The sequence below is a fragment of the Trichosurus vulpecula genome, chromosome 5 (genome assembly GCF_011100635.1).
Source record: "Trichosurus vulpecula isolate mTriVul1 chromosome 5, mTriVul1.pri, whole genome shotgun sequence".
Classification (NCBI taxonomy): domain Eukaryota; kingdom Metazoa; phylum Chordata; class Mammalia; order Diprotodontia; family Phalangeridae; genus Trichosurus; species Trichosurus vulpecula.
The window spans coordinates 203,151,066-203,171,046 of NC_050577.1; the positions used below are offsets into that span (position 1 = coordinate 203,151,066).

At 41.3% G+C, this 19,981-nt stretch overlaps 1 pseudogene; it reads left to right on the plus strand.

Annotated features, from left to right (window-relative positions):
* The first annotated feature begins 2,036 nt into the window (after positions 1-2,036).
* LOC118851989 lies at positions 2,037-2,831 on the plus strand (annotated as a pseudogene).
* The last annotated feature ends 17,150 nt before the right edge of the window (positions 2,832-19,981 follow it).

Sequence of the window (19,981 nt, forward strand, 5' to 3'; positions counted from 1 at the left end):
ATCAATTTTCAGTTTTATATACCAAGGGGAAGGTGCATTTTTGCAGCCCAAGTCCACGCAAAGAAATAGCCAAAAGTTTAAGGGCACTAGGGAAGAATTCTAACCAGAAAAGCCCAGCCTATAAGCAAGCTCCATGGAAGGCTTACCAAAAATGGACCACAGATGAGCCAGGGAAATCTGGAGCTTGCAGCTATACCCCTCAGAGCAGGGCATGGACCAGAGGCCAGCTAGGGATACTTGAAATCTGCAACTGTGTTGCTCTGACCTCAGCCTAGGGTCTGGAACCTGCAAAAAACTCATACTTAGCAGGGCAGCAATCAGACCACACCCTAGACTAACTACATCCTTGATTACACAGCTCACTGGCTTGGGCTGCTCTTGAGATCCTTGAAACACACAATACTCAGCACCACTAGGAAGCAGTAGAAGGCCCCCAGATAATACAAATCAGCCTCAAACAAGGTACTACCATTCCTTTAAGTAATGCATAGCACCTTTCCTGACACAAAGTTTCAATTCAGGAAGTAAGGCTAGATAAATGCATCAACAAAAGAAGTCACCATGATAAAGAAATACTATAGATCTAGGGGGAACCAAGACAAAAATCTAGAAAAAGAGATTGATGCCACAAAAGCCTCAAACAAAAACACAGTTTGGCTACAAAGTTTACTAGAATTCCTGGGAAAAACGAAATGAGTTAAAATGATATTATAAATTAAATGAGAGCTCTAGAGGAAAGGTTTGGAAAGACAGTAAATAGCTAAGAGGAGATGCAAAACCTTACTCATGTAACTGACTCTCTAAAAATTAGAATGGACCAAATAGAAAAATAAAATGAACAAGGAAAACTAGCTAGAATTCTTAGAACAAGATGGTGCAATGAAAATATAAAGTTCCTACTAGCTACCTCCTAAAAGAAATGCTAAAATTAATATTCTCAGGAATGTCATAGACAAAATCCAGAGTCTCCAGGTCAAAGTGAGGAAAATGCCAGAAGCAGTTGGAAAAGAGTTCAAATACCAAGGAGCCACAGTCAGGATCACTCAAGATTTGGCAGCTACCACTTAAAAGAAGAAGACAGCTTGAAATTATTCCAAAAGGCAGAAAATAAAGGCTTGAAACTAAGAGTAACCCATCTGGCAAAACTAAGTATAATGCTACAAGGTGGGAAATGGATCTTTAATGAATTGGAGGAGTTCCAAGCAGACCTAATGGAAAGACCAGAGCTGAACAGACACTTTTAAATACAAACAAAGGACACAAAATAAGTATAGAGAGTAAGTATATCTGAACAATTGGAACTATATGATGATTGATTTTTAAAATAATATTTTATATTGTTATTTATTTTTTCCAGTTACATGTACAGAAAATTTTTAGCATTCTTTTTTTTTAAATTTTGAGTTCCAAATTTTCTCTCTCTCTCTCCTTCACCTCCCTCTTCCCTGAGACAATATGCAATTTGATACAGGTTATACATGTTCAATCATGCAAAACTTATTGCCATAATTGTCATGTTGTGGGGAAAAAAATATAGAAAGTGAAAAACAGTATGCTTCGATCTGCATTCAGACTCCATCAGTCCTTCCTTTGGAGGTAGATAGCAATAATTAATTTTTTATAATAGAAGAGAAGAAAGAAATGTCCCCTCAGAACGCTAATAGCTTCAATGGGTATAGCAGGATTTACAATAGAATAGATTAGGTATCCACTACAGAAGCAACATACAGAATATAACATAGAGAAACAAATGAACCTATTTACCTACAGTTAAATAAACAGGAAGTCCTCAGCTCCTAGCGTAAGGACTCACTATTTAGTTGAAAAATAAAACCGCTGGGAAAATTAGATAGCAATATAGAAGAAATTAGTCTTGATCAACACCTCACACTATATGCTCTAAATGGATACAGAATCTAGTTATAAAAGGTCAAATCAGGACGGTGACGGAGAGCGCGAGCCCGGCAACCCATCTCTCCCCTACTCTCAGTGCTGTGCGCCCCCTGACACTGCCCCAACCCCGACCCCGACCCCCGCCGGGACGATGGTGAAGTATTTCCTGGGGCAGAGCGTGCTCCGGAGGTGTTGGGACCCAGTGTTTGCTGCAATTCTGGCAGCGTTACCCCAACCCCTACAGCAAGCATGTGCTGACGGAGGACATCGTGCACCCGGAGGTGACCCCCGATCGGAAGCTGCTGTCCAGGCGGCTTCTAACGAAGACCAACCGCATGCCCCACTGGGCGGAGCGCTTCTTTCCTGCCAACGTAGCTCACTCGGTGCACATCCTCGAGGACTCTATCGTGGACCCACAGAACCAGACCGTGACCACTTTCACCTGGAACATCAACCATGCCCGGCTGATGGTGGTGGAGGAAAGATGTGTTTACTGTGTGAACCCTGAAAACAGTGGCTGGATTGAAATCTGACAGGAGGCATGAGTCTCCTCCAGTTTGTTCAGGGTCTCCAGAGCTGTGCAGGAGTTCAGCCTAGCTAGATTCAAAAGTAACGTGACCAAGACCATCAAAGGCTTTGAGTACATCCTGGCCAAGCTGCAAGGTGAAGCTCCTTCTAAGACACTTGTTGAAACAGCTAAGGAAGCAACTGAGAAGGCGAAGGAAACTGCTTTGGCAGCTACCGAGAAGGCCAAGGACCTGGCCAGCAAGGCCGCCACCAAGAAGCAGCAGCAGCAACAGCAACACTATGTTTAAAGAAGTCATCCTACTGCTTCCCCTGCAACAAGAGGCCCTGCTGCCCTCCCAGATCGCCAGTACCCAAAGCTGAGAGCCTCTTGGCAAGATTTGGCATTGGGCCTGGAGCCCCAGCCCCTGAGACCATCAATGTAATGCAACCCCACAGACAATCCAGCTCTCGTCCCATTACCTGCCCTGAGTTGTAATTTATCATTAAAAATCAATTTTCAATGCTAAAAAAAATAAAATAAAAGGTCAAATCAAAACCAGACTAGAGAAATGTGACATTTAAAAAGTTTAAGAGACATAATTTCTAAGTAACTTAATCATCTTATTTATAATGCCGGCATGTTTAGTAATAAAAAGATGGTCATTTGGCTGTCTCTCTCTTAGACCCCAAACAATCCTGGGGAAGGGGGGTGTTGTTGGCTCACAGCTTGTACCTCCTTTAGAAAAGAATTGTTCCAGGGGATGGCAATCAACTCTGATTGTTTAACAAATTAATGAGGGAATGAACATTGCAATGAGAGCCTGAATGTTTATTGTATCATTTTCTTCTAAGTTGCCCACCAGCCTTGGGCAATCTATTCAAAGAATTTATCCTCTCCCCTGCCTCAAACCTGAGTAGAACATGATGGCTTCCACACCTGGGTAAAGTCTGAATAAGATTGTTAAGAAAGTTAGTTCGATCTCATTATCAGTAATGTCCTTCAAGAGACTGAACTTTTGAAATCAGGACTTTAGAAAAAGGGAGGAACTCTGGATCTCCCCAAATCATTGTTTATTAATAATCATTTCTCTCAGAAATAAGGAAGAAATTACCTATCTTATCTATTGATTGGGGAGGAATTAATAACCATACAAGGGGGGGGGAAGGATCATAAAAGATGAAATGGATAATACTGATTACATAAAACTAAAAAGTTGTTGCACAAATACATACAACTAAGATTAGAAGGTGGAAAAAACTAACTGGGAGAAAAGATCTTTGCACCAAGATTCTCTGATAAAAGTCTTATTTCCAAGATATATAAGGAATTGATTCAAATGTATAAGCTACTGACCAATTGATCAATGATATGAACAGGTAGTTCTCAAGGGAACAAACCCAGGTTATACATGATTATATGAAAAAGTATTTGAAATCATTAACAATTAGAAAAATTAACAATAACACAATTCTGAGGTTTCACCTTGTGAGAAATGCTGTTTTGGGGATCACTGGACTTCCCCAAATTGTGAGAAATGCGGTTTTGGCTATCACTGGACTTCCTAGGCAGGGCCAAAGTCCTGAGGAAGAACCCCATGATAATCCCTAAGGAAGGCTGTGCAGACCACAGGACTCCCAGAGGAAGGCCAAGTGGTAGCCCCCCTTAATCTGTGGGAATCACAGGGCCTCCTAGGGGTCAGATCCTAAGGAGGACTCAAGTGATGGCCCCTTAAGAAGGCTGTGCAGACCACAGGGTTCCCCAGGGAAATCCCGAGTGGTAGCCCTCTTAACACCACAGTGGTGATCACAGGACAGGGTCAGGAAGTTAGCCTGAGACATGCTTCCGAAGCTCATTGCTTTCCTGGTAGCAGGACCTTGGGAAGATCCATGTGATTTGCCCATTCTCACCCAAAAAACTCAGGACCAGAGTGGGCAGAGGAAGGCATTTATTACACTCCTCAAGAGAGCCGGTGTAGTGCTCACTGGGAACACTCACACTGATACAGCTGCAGGAGTGGCAGTAACTATCACCTCCACTCCTGCTTGAGTTATGGTTAGTTTACATTCTTTACTTTTTACATAGTTTTCCTAGGTTATACAGTTTATATAGGTAGGATAATAAGGATACAGAAGCAGAAGTGAAGTTAATTAGATTTTCCTTGTGTGAGTTTAGGATTAATCTACATTCTTTATTTCCCCTACCTTCCCTCTTTAACACATGCAAATTATGCAAATCAGTAGGCCTGGACTCTTGACCAAGACCAGAACCTTGATAAACTTGAACTGGTTCAACCAGTTTGGCCTCTCTAGTTCCCCTGACTGCCTCCTCAAATGTCTCGTTTAAGCATGTGTACAAGGCTCTGACCTTTCACCTGATGGACCTGAGGCCTGGTTTCTGCTAAAGCTGGGGTGGGGGAGTGGGGGGAAGTACACCTTCAGTTCTGTGGAAACAAAACTCCTCCTCCCATTTCTTACACACCTCATTCCCATCAGATTGTCGAAGAGCACAAAAAGGTAAAATGACAAATGTTGGAGGTATTGTGGAAAAGCAAGCACATTGATTAACTGTTAGTAGAGTTGTGAGTATGAGTTCAACTGCTCTGAAAAGCAATTTGGAATTATCCCCCAAAAGTCACTATACAGTGCATATCCTTTAACCCAGCCATACCACAGCTAGGCCCCAAACCAAAAGAGATCAAAAAAGAGATAAAGTTCTGTATGTACAAAAACATTTATAGCAGGTGTTGTCATGATGGCAAACAACTGGAAACTAAAGAAATGTGCATCAACTGGGAACTGCCCAAAGAAATTGTGACATATGAATGGAATAAGATTGTGCTATAAGAAATGAAAAATATGGTTTCTAAGAGACATGGAAAGACTTGTATGAACTGACACAGTGAAGTCAAGCAGAACCAGAAAATCAATTTATCCTATGACATCAATATTATGAAAACAAACAATTTTGAAAGACTTAAAAACTCTGATTAACTAAGAATGCTGCCCATCTCATGACAGTGGTAGACCAATATGCAGAATAAGAAATGCATTTTTGGATGCACAATGTAGGAATATATTTTGCTTGACTAGGTTGCAAAATGGATAGAGTCCCAGGCTGGAATCAGGAAGACTCATCTTCATGAGTTTAAATCTGGCCTCAGGCACTTACTAGCTGTGTGACCCTGGGCAAGTCACTTAAAGCTATTTGCCTCAGTTTCCCCATCTATAAAATGAGCTGGAGAAGGAAATGGCAAACCACTCTAGTATCTCTACCAAGAAAACCTCAAATGAGGTCATGAACAGTCAGACATGCTAAAAATGACCTATACACACACACACACACACACACACACAAGCTGGAGAAAGAAATGGAAAACCACTCCAGTGTCTCTACCAAGAAAACCCCAAATGAGGTCACGAAGAGTCGGACATGACCGAAAATGACTTACACACACACATGCTTAAATGACAGAGAGATTCTATATTTCTTCCCTTCCCTCCTCTTTTTATCTTGTAAAGGAAGGTAGGAAGGAAAAAGCAAATGATTGATAATTGAAAAAAATATTGAAAATTAAGTGATATGGCACAGTATACATGCACTTGTGCATACATGCAGAAACATCTACCACAGGGAAATATGTGGACTACTTTTTTATGCTTAACTTCAGCTTTCTTGTTTTGCAATTCAGAGTGTCTGTCTTGCTCCCTTTTCTCTCTCCAATTCCTGAGCTCTTCAGTCTTGCAATCTTTGTTTCTTCAGGAGATGCAAGCTAGGTCCTATGTAGTAGTACCTATGCTACCCTGCACTGAGTGTATAATTCTATGTCTGCTATTGCGATTCCCTACAGCTTGCCCCAGTCAGGAGTCAGTACCAACTCCTCACACTTTTCTCTACCCAAGCTTATCTTTTGATAAACCCTAGTTCCCACAACTTCCAGTTACATAGATTTTTCGTAATGCACGGTTCCCCTGGGGGATGTTGGTAAATACTTTCTTTTTCTCATAAACAGTTCTAGTTCTCCCTCCTTCAACTGTAGCTCCTTGCCTGCCCCCACCCTACCTCCACTCTTTAGTAGAGCAGCAGTTAGCAACTCTGAGCTTCAAAGAAGGCACCCCAAAATACACAGAAGGTATAAAAGTGTGACTAGTACCCTCAAATCAACCTTTTAATCTAAATTTTGTTGGTCTGGGGGTGGAGGGTAGGAAAGGACCTTGGGACATAGGAAGATCCCAGGACACCAAGAAGAGGGGAGAACCCAGGGAGAACTCAGTAACTGCTAGAGGATGGGGAAGTGGAGAAAAGGGAAATAGGCTTTCTGGTGGCTTCCAATTTTAACTATTCTTACTGACTAGGTATTACGCTTAGTTATTCTGTCTGTGATAGAAAGACACTGTTGTCAATACTCTTTAAATTTTGGTTCCCTGGGGGAAAACCCAGGTTATCCCATCCTAATTATGGTTTGGCCCCTTAGTTTTCCTGTGGCCCCTTTTACTCTAGCTAATATCCCAAGCTACTTTAGATCTTACCTTGAGATGGGAACAACTTAGAAATCCCCAGGACTTTTCAACATTTCCTTTGTCCTTGCACTAGTAACTACCAAATTGCCCAGTGAGTAATTGTTCCCCTATGCTCCTATCTCACCCCCTATTATTTCTGCCATCCCCTAGGCTATAATACCCCTGACTATATCCAGCTACATTTCCTGGGCCTTGAACATTCCACCTCCTTACCCCTATGTTGAGGTTTGGGGTTGAGGGGTGCTCAAGACCCCAAAATACCGACATGCCGGGTCCTGCTCAAATGAGTTCGACTCAAGCATTCTCAGCCAAATAAAAAGAAAGTTTATTAAAGATTCGCCATAACTGGTAGACTCTTAGGGAGCCTGAGCATTTGTGATGCTAATGCCAGAGGGCCAGATTAATCTGAGCCGAGCTGGATTGAATTTGAGTGCCTTCAAGGAAGGAGAAGGGGTTTAGGGAGGACTGGGGTGACTGGGGTGAGGTCAGACTCCAGGGTGGGAAATAGGTGAAGGCTACCTGGAGATGACAGACAATAGAGAGCTAGGGTAACAGACTTGGGTATAGATATTTTGATACGATCAAGGGTGGGGAACAGCCAGAAAGCAATAAGGAGATAACCAGACTATGGAAGGCTAGGCTAGGATATTTGGGCATGGAAAGCCAGATCAAGTGGAAAGATTCAGGGTGGGGTTCAAGGGGTTCCCACAGTCTAAACCCCTTCACTTATTCTATTCACCTTTGATGTCTTTAACAATCTGCTTTGACAATTTTGTTACTACCTTGTTACATTTACTAAACACTTTTAAAAAACAAATTATATGAAATAGGTTACATTTTCACATACAACCTTCTTTCTTGTTCTTTTCTATATATCAAAATGTTTGTGGATGATTGTCAAGTTCACAAAAAGAAAAAGAAATAATCTGCTTCCCTCCATAGCTTTATTAAAGTGGCAAATTTGCTATATTTAATGCTTTGTTTTATTTTGGGGGGGGATAATTCAGGAATCCCATCTGGTCCTTATTGCCAGAGTATCATTCTTCATTCTAAGGAGGCTTCTTTCCCCAACTTTAGAGGTAGTGGAGTTTTATTGAAGCCAGCTTCAATCTAGAAGAATTTGTGAATACCTCCAGTAGGGTGCTCTTATAATTTCCAATCTAGTCATTCTTCTGCCTTCTTTCTCCCCTACCACATTTTCCTTGAACATTTTGGTCATCTTCTCCCCATACTTTTAATAGTTTTACTTTCAAAACTATTAAACTATTTAATTTTACCTATCCCGAAAGAATGGAAACCACCAAGAAAACCACAAAATCACCTAATGGTTGGTTTAGTGTCAGTTGCTGGCCTAAACCCTGGGACTTCAGCAATTCCCCTTTTTGGGGATTCACAATTATTATTCATAAATCCCTCTTTCCTTTCCCCATCTCAGTTTTTTCTCTCCACACTGTTTCTTCAACCCTCACTCATCTCTTCTTATCCTTAGTCTCCTAGCATTATCTCTCTTTTCCTCAATAATCTTATGTTTTCCCCTTCATACCAGACTTTGACCCCTTCCCAGTAATAGGAAGATTCCACAAGAAACCTGTCAGAGGCCTTTAAGGGCTTGTGGAAATAACTTTGGGGAAGAAACACTGAACTAGAGCTTCTCTCCAAAATGAGAAAGAACTTTATAATAATTAGAGCTGTCAGTAAATGGAATGGATGGGAAGTGGTATGCAACAGTCAATGAAGAATAGACCTCAGAGTCAGGAACACCTGGGTTCAAGTCCTGCCTCTGAAAGGTACTGTCTTGTCAAGGCCTTGGGGAGTGATTTAACTCCTAGGCAGGGCAGCTAGGTGGTGCCATAGTGCATAGAGTGCTGGGTCTGGAGTCAGACACTCCTCTTCATGATTTCAAATCTACTAGCTGTGTGACCCTGGGCAAGTCACTTAACCCTGCTTGCTTCAGTTTCTTCATCTGAAAAAGGAGCTAGAGAAGGAAACAGCAAACATTTCAGTATGTTTACCAAGAAAACTCCAAAATGGGGTCACGGAGAGTCAAACATGACTGAAATGACTGAATGACAAGAAGTCCTAGGCAACTCTCTAAGGCTTATTGAATCCTACTTCTAATACTACCTAGTTGTGTGACATCAAGTTAAATAATCTCTCTGAGATAATCAACTTACAGTGGAGGCAGTATATTTATAAATTGGAAAATACTATAGCAATGTAAGCTATTGTTTTTATCATTCATTCCTTCTTCACTGTACCAGTGACTAGAAACCATTCAGGGGCAGTTTTGTCTCCTAAACCACCCTCGTGTAGCTCCCTACAAGTGTGTCTCTCCCTCTTCCTTGCTGATTGCTCTAATTTCCTTTCCCCTCCCTTAGCTCAGCTTTAAGAACAAGGCACTTTCCATCCCCAAACAGGAGGGCTTTGTGAAAAGGGGAGAGGAATGGTTCCAGTTTTTCCCAACTTAGAAAATGCAAAGCTGGCTCGATGCCTGCCTCCTTCCCTGACCTAAGAGCTAACATCTTCCTGATCTCTAGAGAAAAGTCTGACAAGCTCACAAATAAAACTCTGCATTCCCTAGAATTGTAGAAAGGGGCCCTGTCAGAATGAAGAATGACCTTCTGGTAATAGGATCCAATAGGATTGAAATCTGACTGCCAGAAGAAGGGGCCAAAGTGGAATTCAAACTGTTGTGAGATTTTCAAATCAAGTGAGAAACCAGAAGGGGGAAAAGGAGAAAGAGACGGAATGAAAATAGAGACGAAGGGAGAGAAGAGAAGGGGGAGGCTAAAGGAGGAGGAGGGGAGAGAAAGAAGAATGGCCAAAACATTTTTCTTTTCTCTACCGACCTTGCTATTCTGTCCTTCCCCTATTATCAGCTCCCCCTCTCCAGGGTAAACTTACTTGGAGGTCAATAATTTCCCCTTCTGATTCCATCCTGCTGGGCTCAGTTCTTTCCTTACTGGTCGCCTGCAGCAGACTGCGTGGGCAACTGTGGACTTTGCTGTCTCTGGGACTCTTTGAGGCTTTCCTTAGGTAGGAGGGTGTACAGCTGGCAAGACAGACCTGCTATTCATCTGTCTGTTGTGATATTCCTGACCTGGCCTCAACTCTAGGGGAAATGTGGTTGCACATATATCTGTGTGTTTGATGGTGTGCTCATGCACACATACGGTAAAGGTCAAGTGCAAATTTTTTATTTCTTTCAAGACGTGAAACATCCTCGTGAAACAGCCTTCCTTTGAGCTGCTCATTCTCAACATCGTCTTTAGTATCTCCAATAAGTTTTTGGAGTCCAATCCAATTGCTCCGTATCCAATTTGCTTCTACACATGAAGGACCCTTGTGTGTTCTTCAAAAAAAAAAAAAGCATAAAATTGCAGTCTGATATCCAGAAGAGAGGACTGAGTAAGACATGCAGTCACTAAGGGTGAGAGAGCCTCCAGCAAATGACTATAATTTGTGTCCCAAAACTCCCTCTTCTGGGTTTACATGAACTGGATTCAATCTTAGGGGCATCTCAGAAAATTGCCCCATTTGGCTCAGGCCACTAACCAGGGTTTCCCCTAAAAACACAAAAATTTGCTTCATTTTGCCCATATGCACATTCACTCCTAAGATTCAATCTAGGTTCTCTGCAGATGTGAATAAAAGGGCTCTCAGTTCTCATATAAGCTAAAAATACCTATTGCATACAGGACATACTTTATTTTACACCACAGAATGAATGCAAAAAACCTCAAAGTAGTCCATAAATATATGATATGCTTCCTTCCCTCCAATGAGCCCCATTTTTTCATAGGGGGCCTAGGGTCACCCTTTGGTTGAGGTAGCCTCCTCTAAGAAGAGAGATGCACTTGGGGTTGCCCTTCTAATGAGGCTCATTTTCCCCTGGGTACTTATTATAGTTCACCAGATTTGTAATGCTAACCTAAAAAACCTATTGAGCTCCCTTGAAGCAGAACTTTGCATTTAGGATTGCTAGAGACCTTTCCCAATGGACAGGCATTGTCCAAAGAACTATCATTAAGAGAGAAGATTAGGTTTGCGCCTCATTTTGACTTTGTCCTTTGCTGCCCCTCCACGTCTGTGGCCAAGCAGAACTCCTCCTTATATGAAATGATGAAGAACAAAGTAAGCAGAATCAGGAGAAAAAGTTCCATATCACCACATGTAAAGAAAAATAACTTTGAAAGACTTTAGAATTCTGGTCAGTGCAGATCAATCGAAATTTCAGAAAACTAATAATGATTAGAGGTGGCCTCCCACCTCTAGGCAACGAGGTGATGGGCCGGAGGTACAGGAAACATTGTCAGATTCATTTGGCTTGATTATTATTGTTTTTATTACAGTGAAGTTCTTCTATTTGGGGTGGGGGATGTCAGTGGGAAATGATAGAAATGGGAAAAAATCCATAAAATATTTTTAAAACAAGACAACAAAAAGTTCAGAAGGGGATACAGACAATGCAATTATTCTAAAAAATAAAACTTGTTAAATTTATACACTTACAAAAAACAAACTATACTTAAGAGAAGTTCACGATTTCGTACATAGTCCTCTTTTTATGTTTGTTGATGACTATTAAGTTCTCAAAAAAATTTTTTTTAATTTTTTAGATGTAGAGCTCAGACCTGAACTCTAGATTTAGTCTGGTGAGGGAAAGAGTGCAATGGGACTACTTCTGGACAATATTTCTCTTTTAACTCCCCATTATGGGGAGTGATACATTGAGTCCCCAGAGGACAGCTACTCCCTTAGGTTCTGGGATCATAGGGTCAGCCACTCCTAAAACTACATATCTCACAGGTATGCTTTCCCTTAATGATCAGTCAATAGTCAAAATTAGCTCTTGGCAAAAGCATTTACTAAGATGGAATAGTAAGAACTATAGCTACAAAACATAGTCCCTCCTCCATAAAATCTGAGTGCTTACTTTCCCGCAAATGAACACTGCACACATGTAGCAAACACATGCAGAAAAAACAACTCACAACTCCAGAACTGAAGAGCCTCAATGGCCTTTGTCTACTAATGGAGTCCAATACAACTTTTCCCAACTTATAGTTGTCTATAGAACTAATCTTTACTCCACTGAATTTTTATTTTCTTGTCTGTCTTTCTCTTATTTGCCCCCCCCCCCAACTTGGCCACAGGCAGAAAAAGAAAGAGACTTTTTTATGTTCATATTTAAAAGCCTTGAAAGTTCTACTTTAACTTTTCCAAAAGTTTCTAGTCACCTCCCCTCTCCTGTCATTGTGGATATCTATCCCCATTATCCACAACAGGATCTGGCCACAGGCAACACTTGGGGTGGGGGAGGTGGTCCCATGTGACTGGGGTTGGTCAGTTCCTTCTCCTAAGTGCTCCATGGGCTTTTTGTTTTTTTTTTAGTACCACTAAAATGCTCTTTACATTCCTTCCATCTCTTCCCATCTGTCTTTTACCCTTAAGGGTATTTTTGTCTTCTTACTATAAAGAGAGCAATGTCTATTTCAAAGCCCCTCTCAACAGCACCAAAAATGCCAAGTTTGCCTAAGCTATAGACTTTTAAGTCATATTTACAATGTGCATCTGAATAAGTATAATACCTAAGTTCCCATCCTTTATCTGGAAATAATAATTATATATATATATCTTTTTTTTCCATAATTTTCCTATTCCACACCGAACCTCACCACTCAGTTGTGAGTATAACTGACAGGATTTTGCCAAGCTATCACAACCTGTCTACACAGGAGTCCTCAGGAATCTCAGCCCTCCTGCTCCCTATGGACTTATCTACCCAGGAGCCTCAGGAAGACTTCCTCCTCCAGCTCCCTTTATGAATTCTTGCATTCCCATGTAAATACATTCAAGGCTATTTACTTACCTGCCTCTTCCATCCACCTCTTCTGTCTATCCTTCTTTGTGCACAAATTTTAAAAAATCAGTATTTAGGTTTGGGGATGCATTTCTCCTTTATCTGTCCTGAGTTTTGGGGAGCTAAATTCTCTGCCACTTCATGGCTTACCTAACTCCTTTGGGGAAGAGAGCTGGGGAGGAGGTTCACTCTAGTCTGCTATCAGACAATGCCTATTGCCAGCTTGGGAGGGTGGGGAGGGTAGAGTAGGCCCACCCACGGTGAAATCCAGGGATGAAAACCCTCAAAAGATCCTGGCTGGCTTGCCATTTGTTAAAAGAAAAAAAAATTATAATCAATCATAACTTTACATCTAGGATGAACAGATTTTAAGGTCCTAATTACATCAGGAATGATGTACAGACTTGAAGAACAAAAAAACTTTGGAAAAAATCTTTGCCGTCACAGGCTAAGACAGAGAGAGGGAGGATTAAAGCGTATCCCTCTCCTCAGACATTTTTTTTTAAAGAAAAATTTTTTATTTGGGCTTTCACCCTGATTAATAGGCAAAACTCAGGAAAAAGAAAATTAAAAGGAATTTATTAAAATACATCAAGGTAGCAACACATTTATGGGCTGATTACTAGAGATCTGCAAGACATTCCAGATGTAGCCAGTTTTTATTGGTAACTTTCATAACAAGGTAAGGACAATTCAGATAGGTCCATATCAGCAAGAGAGGGTGGCCCATTCCATCTCAGCTCCTCCCCAATCACCTGTATGTGAGATTTATCAGGTAGAAGATGACCTGCCACAGGTAAGGGGTGACCTGCTCTATGATGGCTAGCAGGCAATACAAAAGCTGTAGACTGGGTGATGCCTCTCCCAACAGTTTCCCCCAATAGAGCCTCTCTTAACAGAACCTCCTCTGACACTGATTCACAAGCAGGCCTGGGAACAATGGGTCACCAAATCAGAATAACTTTTAATAGAGTTTTCACAAATCCTCCCACCCCCCACCCCCCTAGGTACCATATCTATGCTTGTCAGGTTGTTTAGCTGGGCTTCTAGGATCTCCTTTTTGAAACTACTGGAGTGATTGGGTCTGCTCTGATGGGAAAGTGTCTCAGTCTAGTTGTTGCCTCCTGCCCTGACTCTCTCAAACTAATAAATTCTCAAAGTGATGAATTCTCAGATTGCAAGATGGGGTGACTATCTCAGGAAGAATGACTTCTCTGCTAGACACTCTGGCCAAAGTTTGGGAAGGGAAGGAGGAGAAGTCTCTTCCTCTACCCTCTTCCTGCCCCTAACCAAATGATTCCCTCTTGGAGGCCAGGTTCCTCCTGGACTTTTATCTCTTGCCTATAATCTCATTAGCTTTTTGGGCTACCACATCTCATTGTTGATCCACATTAGAGTGGAAGATCACTAAAACCTCCTGTGGAAGCATATTAAAAAGCGTGTTTTTTAATTTCTCTAGAAATATTAAGTAATAAATATAATATGACCAATATAAATAATATTAAGTAATAAATATAATATAATAAATTTAAGTAATAAATATTTCTCTTTAAGAAAGTGAATCTGTTGGTTGTTGTCCTTCATACTAGAAGAGAATCATGTATCGATTGTAGCTTATCAGACCGACATGAGCTCAGAAGACCCTACCACAAATCAGGCACAAATAGTCCGTATGAACTTTTGGAATGGAGATGTTTCTAAATTTGTATATCTCAACATTTCTTTTGAGCTACTTCAATTCATGCTAAAAGACACAGGAGCAATCACACAGACCTGCTTCACTCAATTGGTGACTGGGAAAGTGCAAGAGCATCACCCATTATCCAGAACCCATACAAGCATGCCGTGATAGAACTGGCATACAATACTGATGAACTCTGCAAAACCAGATTTTGCCATGATCTTCCACAAACCCTCACAGCTGACAGTATCGAAGGCCTTAGTCAGATCAACCAGTATCGTATACAGACTTCTGTTCTGCTTCTGGCGTTTCTCCTGGAGTTGTCGGGCAGCAAACACCATATGAACCATTCCTTGGCCCTTTCTGAAGCCACACTGGCTCTCAGGTAGATGATCATCTTCCAGGAGGAAGATCAGCCTATTAAGGAGGACTTTAGCAAGAATCTTGCTGGCAATGACTAAGAGGAGGACCTTGCTGTGATTGTTACAGGACAACATATTTTCCTTTCCTTTCTAAAGATGGACAATGAAGGTAACCTTGAACTTCTGAGGGATAACCTCCTCTTGGAAGATTTTGGTCAGTTTTTTTATGAGCAGTGGATCCCCTTCTTTGTAAATCTAAACTGGAATAGAATCGGCACCAGGCTTTTTGCTACATTGGCATTCAAAATTTTTTCTTCAGCTGGAAATTCAGCTGGAGAGGCATTGACTTCAACCAGAGATTGGTTTCAGCATTGATTAATGATGGTCTATTGAGAACACTATGGAAGTGTTCAGCCCATCTTTACAGGATCATGCCCTTATCACCAAACAACATGGGTCCATCAGCACTAAGCAGTTGAGATGCACCATAGGCCTTTGGCCCATAAACTGCCTTCAGGGCATCATAAAGGTGCTTTGGATTGTTACTATCAGTGTAAAATTTAATTTCATCTGCCTTCTTACTGAGTCAAGAATCCTGCATCTCTCTAAGCACTTTATTTTTGATGGAGTTAAATGCTGCCTAATTAGAGCCAAACTATCCTGCTGGTAAATACTGGGGAGTTCTCATGATTGTATGTGTTCTTGTTGTTGAACAGCTTCTGAATTTTCCCATCATTCCCATCAAACTAATCTTGATGTTTGCAAATGTTCGGGCCCAGAGAAGTAAATGCGGTGCTGTACACCAAACCTCTGAAAGCTTCCGACTCCTTTTCTGCTTTACCATTGCCAGCCATATGTTGGCTCAGCTTTCACTCTAAGTTAGCAACAAACTGTTCACTCTCAGAGAAGCATTGTTGATATTACAGCTTCTGGTATTTGTCTTGCCTTGGGGGACTGCAGCTTTTGTTGAAGGCAAATGTTTAGCTAGGAGAGGATAAATCTATGACCAATACAGCACTCCACAATACACATCACCTTAGTCACCCTCACATCCTGTCTGTATCTTTACAGTGACATAGTCTATTAAATGCCAATGTTTTAATGCAAGGGTGCATCCATGAAGTTTTTTTTTTGTGTGTTTAGGTAAACAGAAGACAGTGTTAGTGATGAGAAGGTCACGAGATGCACAAGTCTTCAGTAGTAAATGACCAGTAGTAAGCAACATTCATCTGATGATACTGTTATCTAGTCCACAGCCCTCTGTATTTTTCACAAGGATAATAAGAAATATTTTGCCAAATGCTATGCTAAAATCTTTACTTTGTTCACAACATTCCCGTTCTTAAGGAAAGCATGCCACCACTCTCTGGTCCACAACTATTCATCTCTGTTCTAGCCTCGCTTTCCTACCTTCACAATTTTGACCTTATGATTGACTAGATCAAATATACACTATCTTCTAATCTCGAATCTCTCCATCACTTGTCCTATTACTGCCAACCCCTTGCCACCATTGCCTTCCCTGCTCTTACTTGTTCTGCAAAACACTGTTAGAGAAAGTCACACAACTGTACTTTCTGGATCTCAATATAAATTTGTCATCTAATCTCAACTTCATCCTCATTGCTGCATGATAATCCCTTTATACTACCTCAAATGATTATCACACTCCTCTCTGTGGCTTTTCCAAATCTTCTCTTCCCCTCTCAAATCCCCTTAACTACCCTTTCCGTTTCACAACAGAATTCTAGTTCCTGCTTTAATAAGATAATCAAGGCTATCCCCAAAGTTCCTTCTTTTCCTCTACTCCACATCTCTTTTTCATTGTCCTCCTATTCTCTCCTCCCTCTGAAAAAGAGGTAACCTTTTTTTGCCAAAGCCAAAGTCTCAACTTGTGCCTTAAGTCCTTACCCCTCTCTTCTCTTCTTGGAGCATGCCCTTTGAACTATTTATCATTATTTTTTGAAGGGTTAGTTAGTTTCATTTCTGTCTTGTTTTTATAATTTTTATTGGTGTTTTCTGTTTCTTACATCACAGTATCCCATGTGTCCCTACCCCACCTCCTTCCTGAGAGCCATCCCATATGACAAATAGTATATTTGTAGAGGGAAAAAAAAAGTCAGCACGAGTAATCAATACATTAAGAAAGTCCAAAAACATGTGCGACATGAAACACCTGTGGACTTCCCACTCCACAAAGGAGTAGGTTGTGGGAGTGTCCTCTCATTTCTCTTTCTTTGATCCTCACTTTCTTCTCTATCATTTTTTAATCTTTCCTGAGCTACTGGCTCCTTCCTGATGCCATATCTAGGGCTTCATGATCCTTAAAAAAACTTCTCTTAACTTTTCTATTCCCTCTGTGAGAAATGGTGGAAGCAGTATCCAACCCCCTCACCCCTCTTTAGAGCAGATACCAGGTTTCTGATTGGGTTAAAGGTTAGAGGCTTGTACACATGGTTAAGGAGCTGTTTGAAGGAGCCAGGACATGAGCAGTTCAGGGGGTTACATCCGGCCAATGAAGAGCCAGGCAGGAGATTTGAATTAGGAGCCAAGAAAAGCACTGGCATTTGTCTGATTCCCTTGTACTTCCCTTACTCTGTTAAGGGGACAAACCCATTTGTTCAGGAGGAATTAATGTAAGATATAATTAAAACCTTCTTGGCCTTCCAACGAGTATTGTTTATTTCTAGACAATGTAAATATGTTTCTAACACCTCAATTTATCATCCTCTAGCTCTTCATTTCACAGCCAAATTTTTACAAAAGATCCATTGTATTTAATGCCTCTTGGCTATTGAACTGCAACAGCTCTCTCTAAAGTTGCCTTAATTTCTTACTTGCTAAATCCAATGGATTTTTTCAATCTTAAGGCTATGTTGACTTTCTGCAGATTTTTACTCTGATGATCGCACTTTCCTCCAACGTGTTCCCTCCTCCCCTAGCTTTACTAACACTACTCTCACTTGGTTGTTTATGCACCAGCCAAAACTGTGCCACTAACAATTTTTTAAATTCAGCATTCCATGTCTTATCTCTGTGCCTTTGCTGAGAGTGTCCACCATGCCTGGAATTCATTTCCTCCTCACTCTTGCCCCTAATAATTCCCAGTTCCCTTAGAGTCTCTGTTCAGATGCTGCTTCCTATATGAAGCTTGGGTTAGTTGCAATATCCTAACCCCTAGACCCATGCAAATTAAGCTAGTTTTTCCTTAAAAGATATTGAGACCATCCTCAAGACTTGTTTAGCTCAGAGGACTAAAAGGACAGGCTTGAATTATCTCCTCAGTATAAAACAACCTTGGGAAATTCCAGGAGCCCTCTGATGTTTGGCTGGTAGAAAATGGACAATTGAAGCAAGGGCTCAGGTAAATTAATTTGAGTTTTCATTTCTTTGATGAATATCCTTCTCTTGTAATGACTAAGTAAATCTCCTTTTTTCTTAACTGTTGTATGACCTACAAGTATCTTGTTTTGTTCTAGTATCAAATGTAAACTATTAGGACACAAACATGAACTACTAGGACCCCTCCACCTGCACAGAGAGAGAGAGAGAGAGAGTTGTTAATGCTCTAGCCTGCTTCAAAAATTGTCCTGTATTTATTAATCCGTCTATATTTTGAACCCCCCCTCCCAAGTAGACTGGGAGGTCCTTGAGGAAAGGGGTCTTTTTCAATGTTCACCTTTGTATCCTGTCACCTAGCAAAGTTTCTTGTGCATAGTAAGCATTAGCTTAATCAATGTTTGGTGTGGTCAAACTGTTCAGGTGTAAAGGAGGCACCATTTGTGTAAAAAGAGAGTGTACCCACACTGACAAAATCATGGATCTTCAAAGTACTAGAATTAGCATTTGCTGGGGCTTATCGCTGGGACTTGGAGAGATTTCATAGAAGAATTAGTTGTCAGTCAATGCTGAAAGCAAAAGGCCTTTTTTGGTAGGTATAAGGGGAAGCCAGGTGGCTTAACTGGAGGCACTAAATCCAACACAGAAGGGAAGGGTAGTAAGGCAACATACATTCCAAAGCTGGGACAGAAATTGACACCTCCAAAATTAAGGCAGCCTTCCAAAGCCAGGCTAGGATCAACACTTCTCAAACTAGGGCAGCACACCAAATGTTCCCAGACTGGGGCTGGGACCCATACTTACAAAGCAGGACACAGGGAAGGACAAGAAAGAGGTACAAACCAGGGGTGTGACACCAGTGACACCCCCAGGGAGCTCCAGCTATGAGTCTTCAGCTTATAGCAGGAGGAGGGAGTCCATAATGACCTTGGGAAAGGCTGTGCCTAGAACTTGGCACATCATTATATCCACTTCTCATCAGTTTGATAGATAGGACTCCTCAGAGATCGTGATAGGCCTAGAAGATGAATAAGGCTATAAGCTTTGTATAGTAGAGTCTGATTGGTTTCCCTATCACATGCCACAGATAAATACCAGTTAGCTAAGAAGCTGGAAATGAAGCTTGGATGTTTGCAAAAATAGAAGATTCCAGATGTGGGGGATTCCAGAAGTAGCTAGAATCTATGAGGTCATCAATGAGGTCATTCCAGCAGTGGTACACTGGATAAGGTGCTGGGCCTGGAGACAAGAAGAACTGAATTAAAATCAAGCCTTAGGTACTTATCAGGGTGATTGTGAGGACCAGATGATGTAATATTTGTAAAACGAGTGTGCCACTAGCTACTATGTGCATGGCGCCTGGCACATATTGAGTACTATATAAATGCCTGTTCCCTTCCCTTTCCCCTCCCTAGAGAAGGGGCAAGGCAGAAAGAAGAGGGCCCCAGGTAGGAGAAGGTGACATGGGAAGGTGTGGTAGGAGTAATATGTACTGCCAATCTGTTTTAGACCCACAATAACCAACCCCTTCGTGCAGCTAGAAATTTGCCACACGTGGTTTAATACTGAAAGGTCTTCCCTTAGAAGGCAATCAAACCATCCTCAAGAGTTAACTGGTCCAGAGGACTAAGGCTTGAACCTTTGACATAGATTCCTATTTGCCTAAAATGTAGGTTTGGCAAGATTGGTTTCGAATTACTTCATTGACAATCTTGTAATTGAAATGAGCAAAGGTCAATGTCAGAGGAAAGGGGCCCCTGGTGATTAGCTAGCTTGATAAATGATCTTGACACGCTGAGGCTGCTACACTTCCTGCTC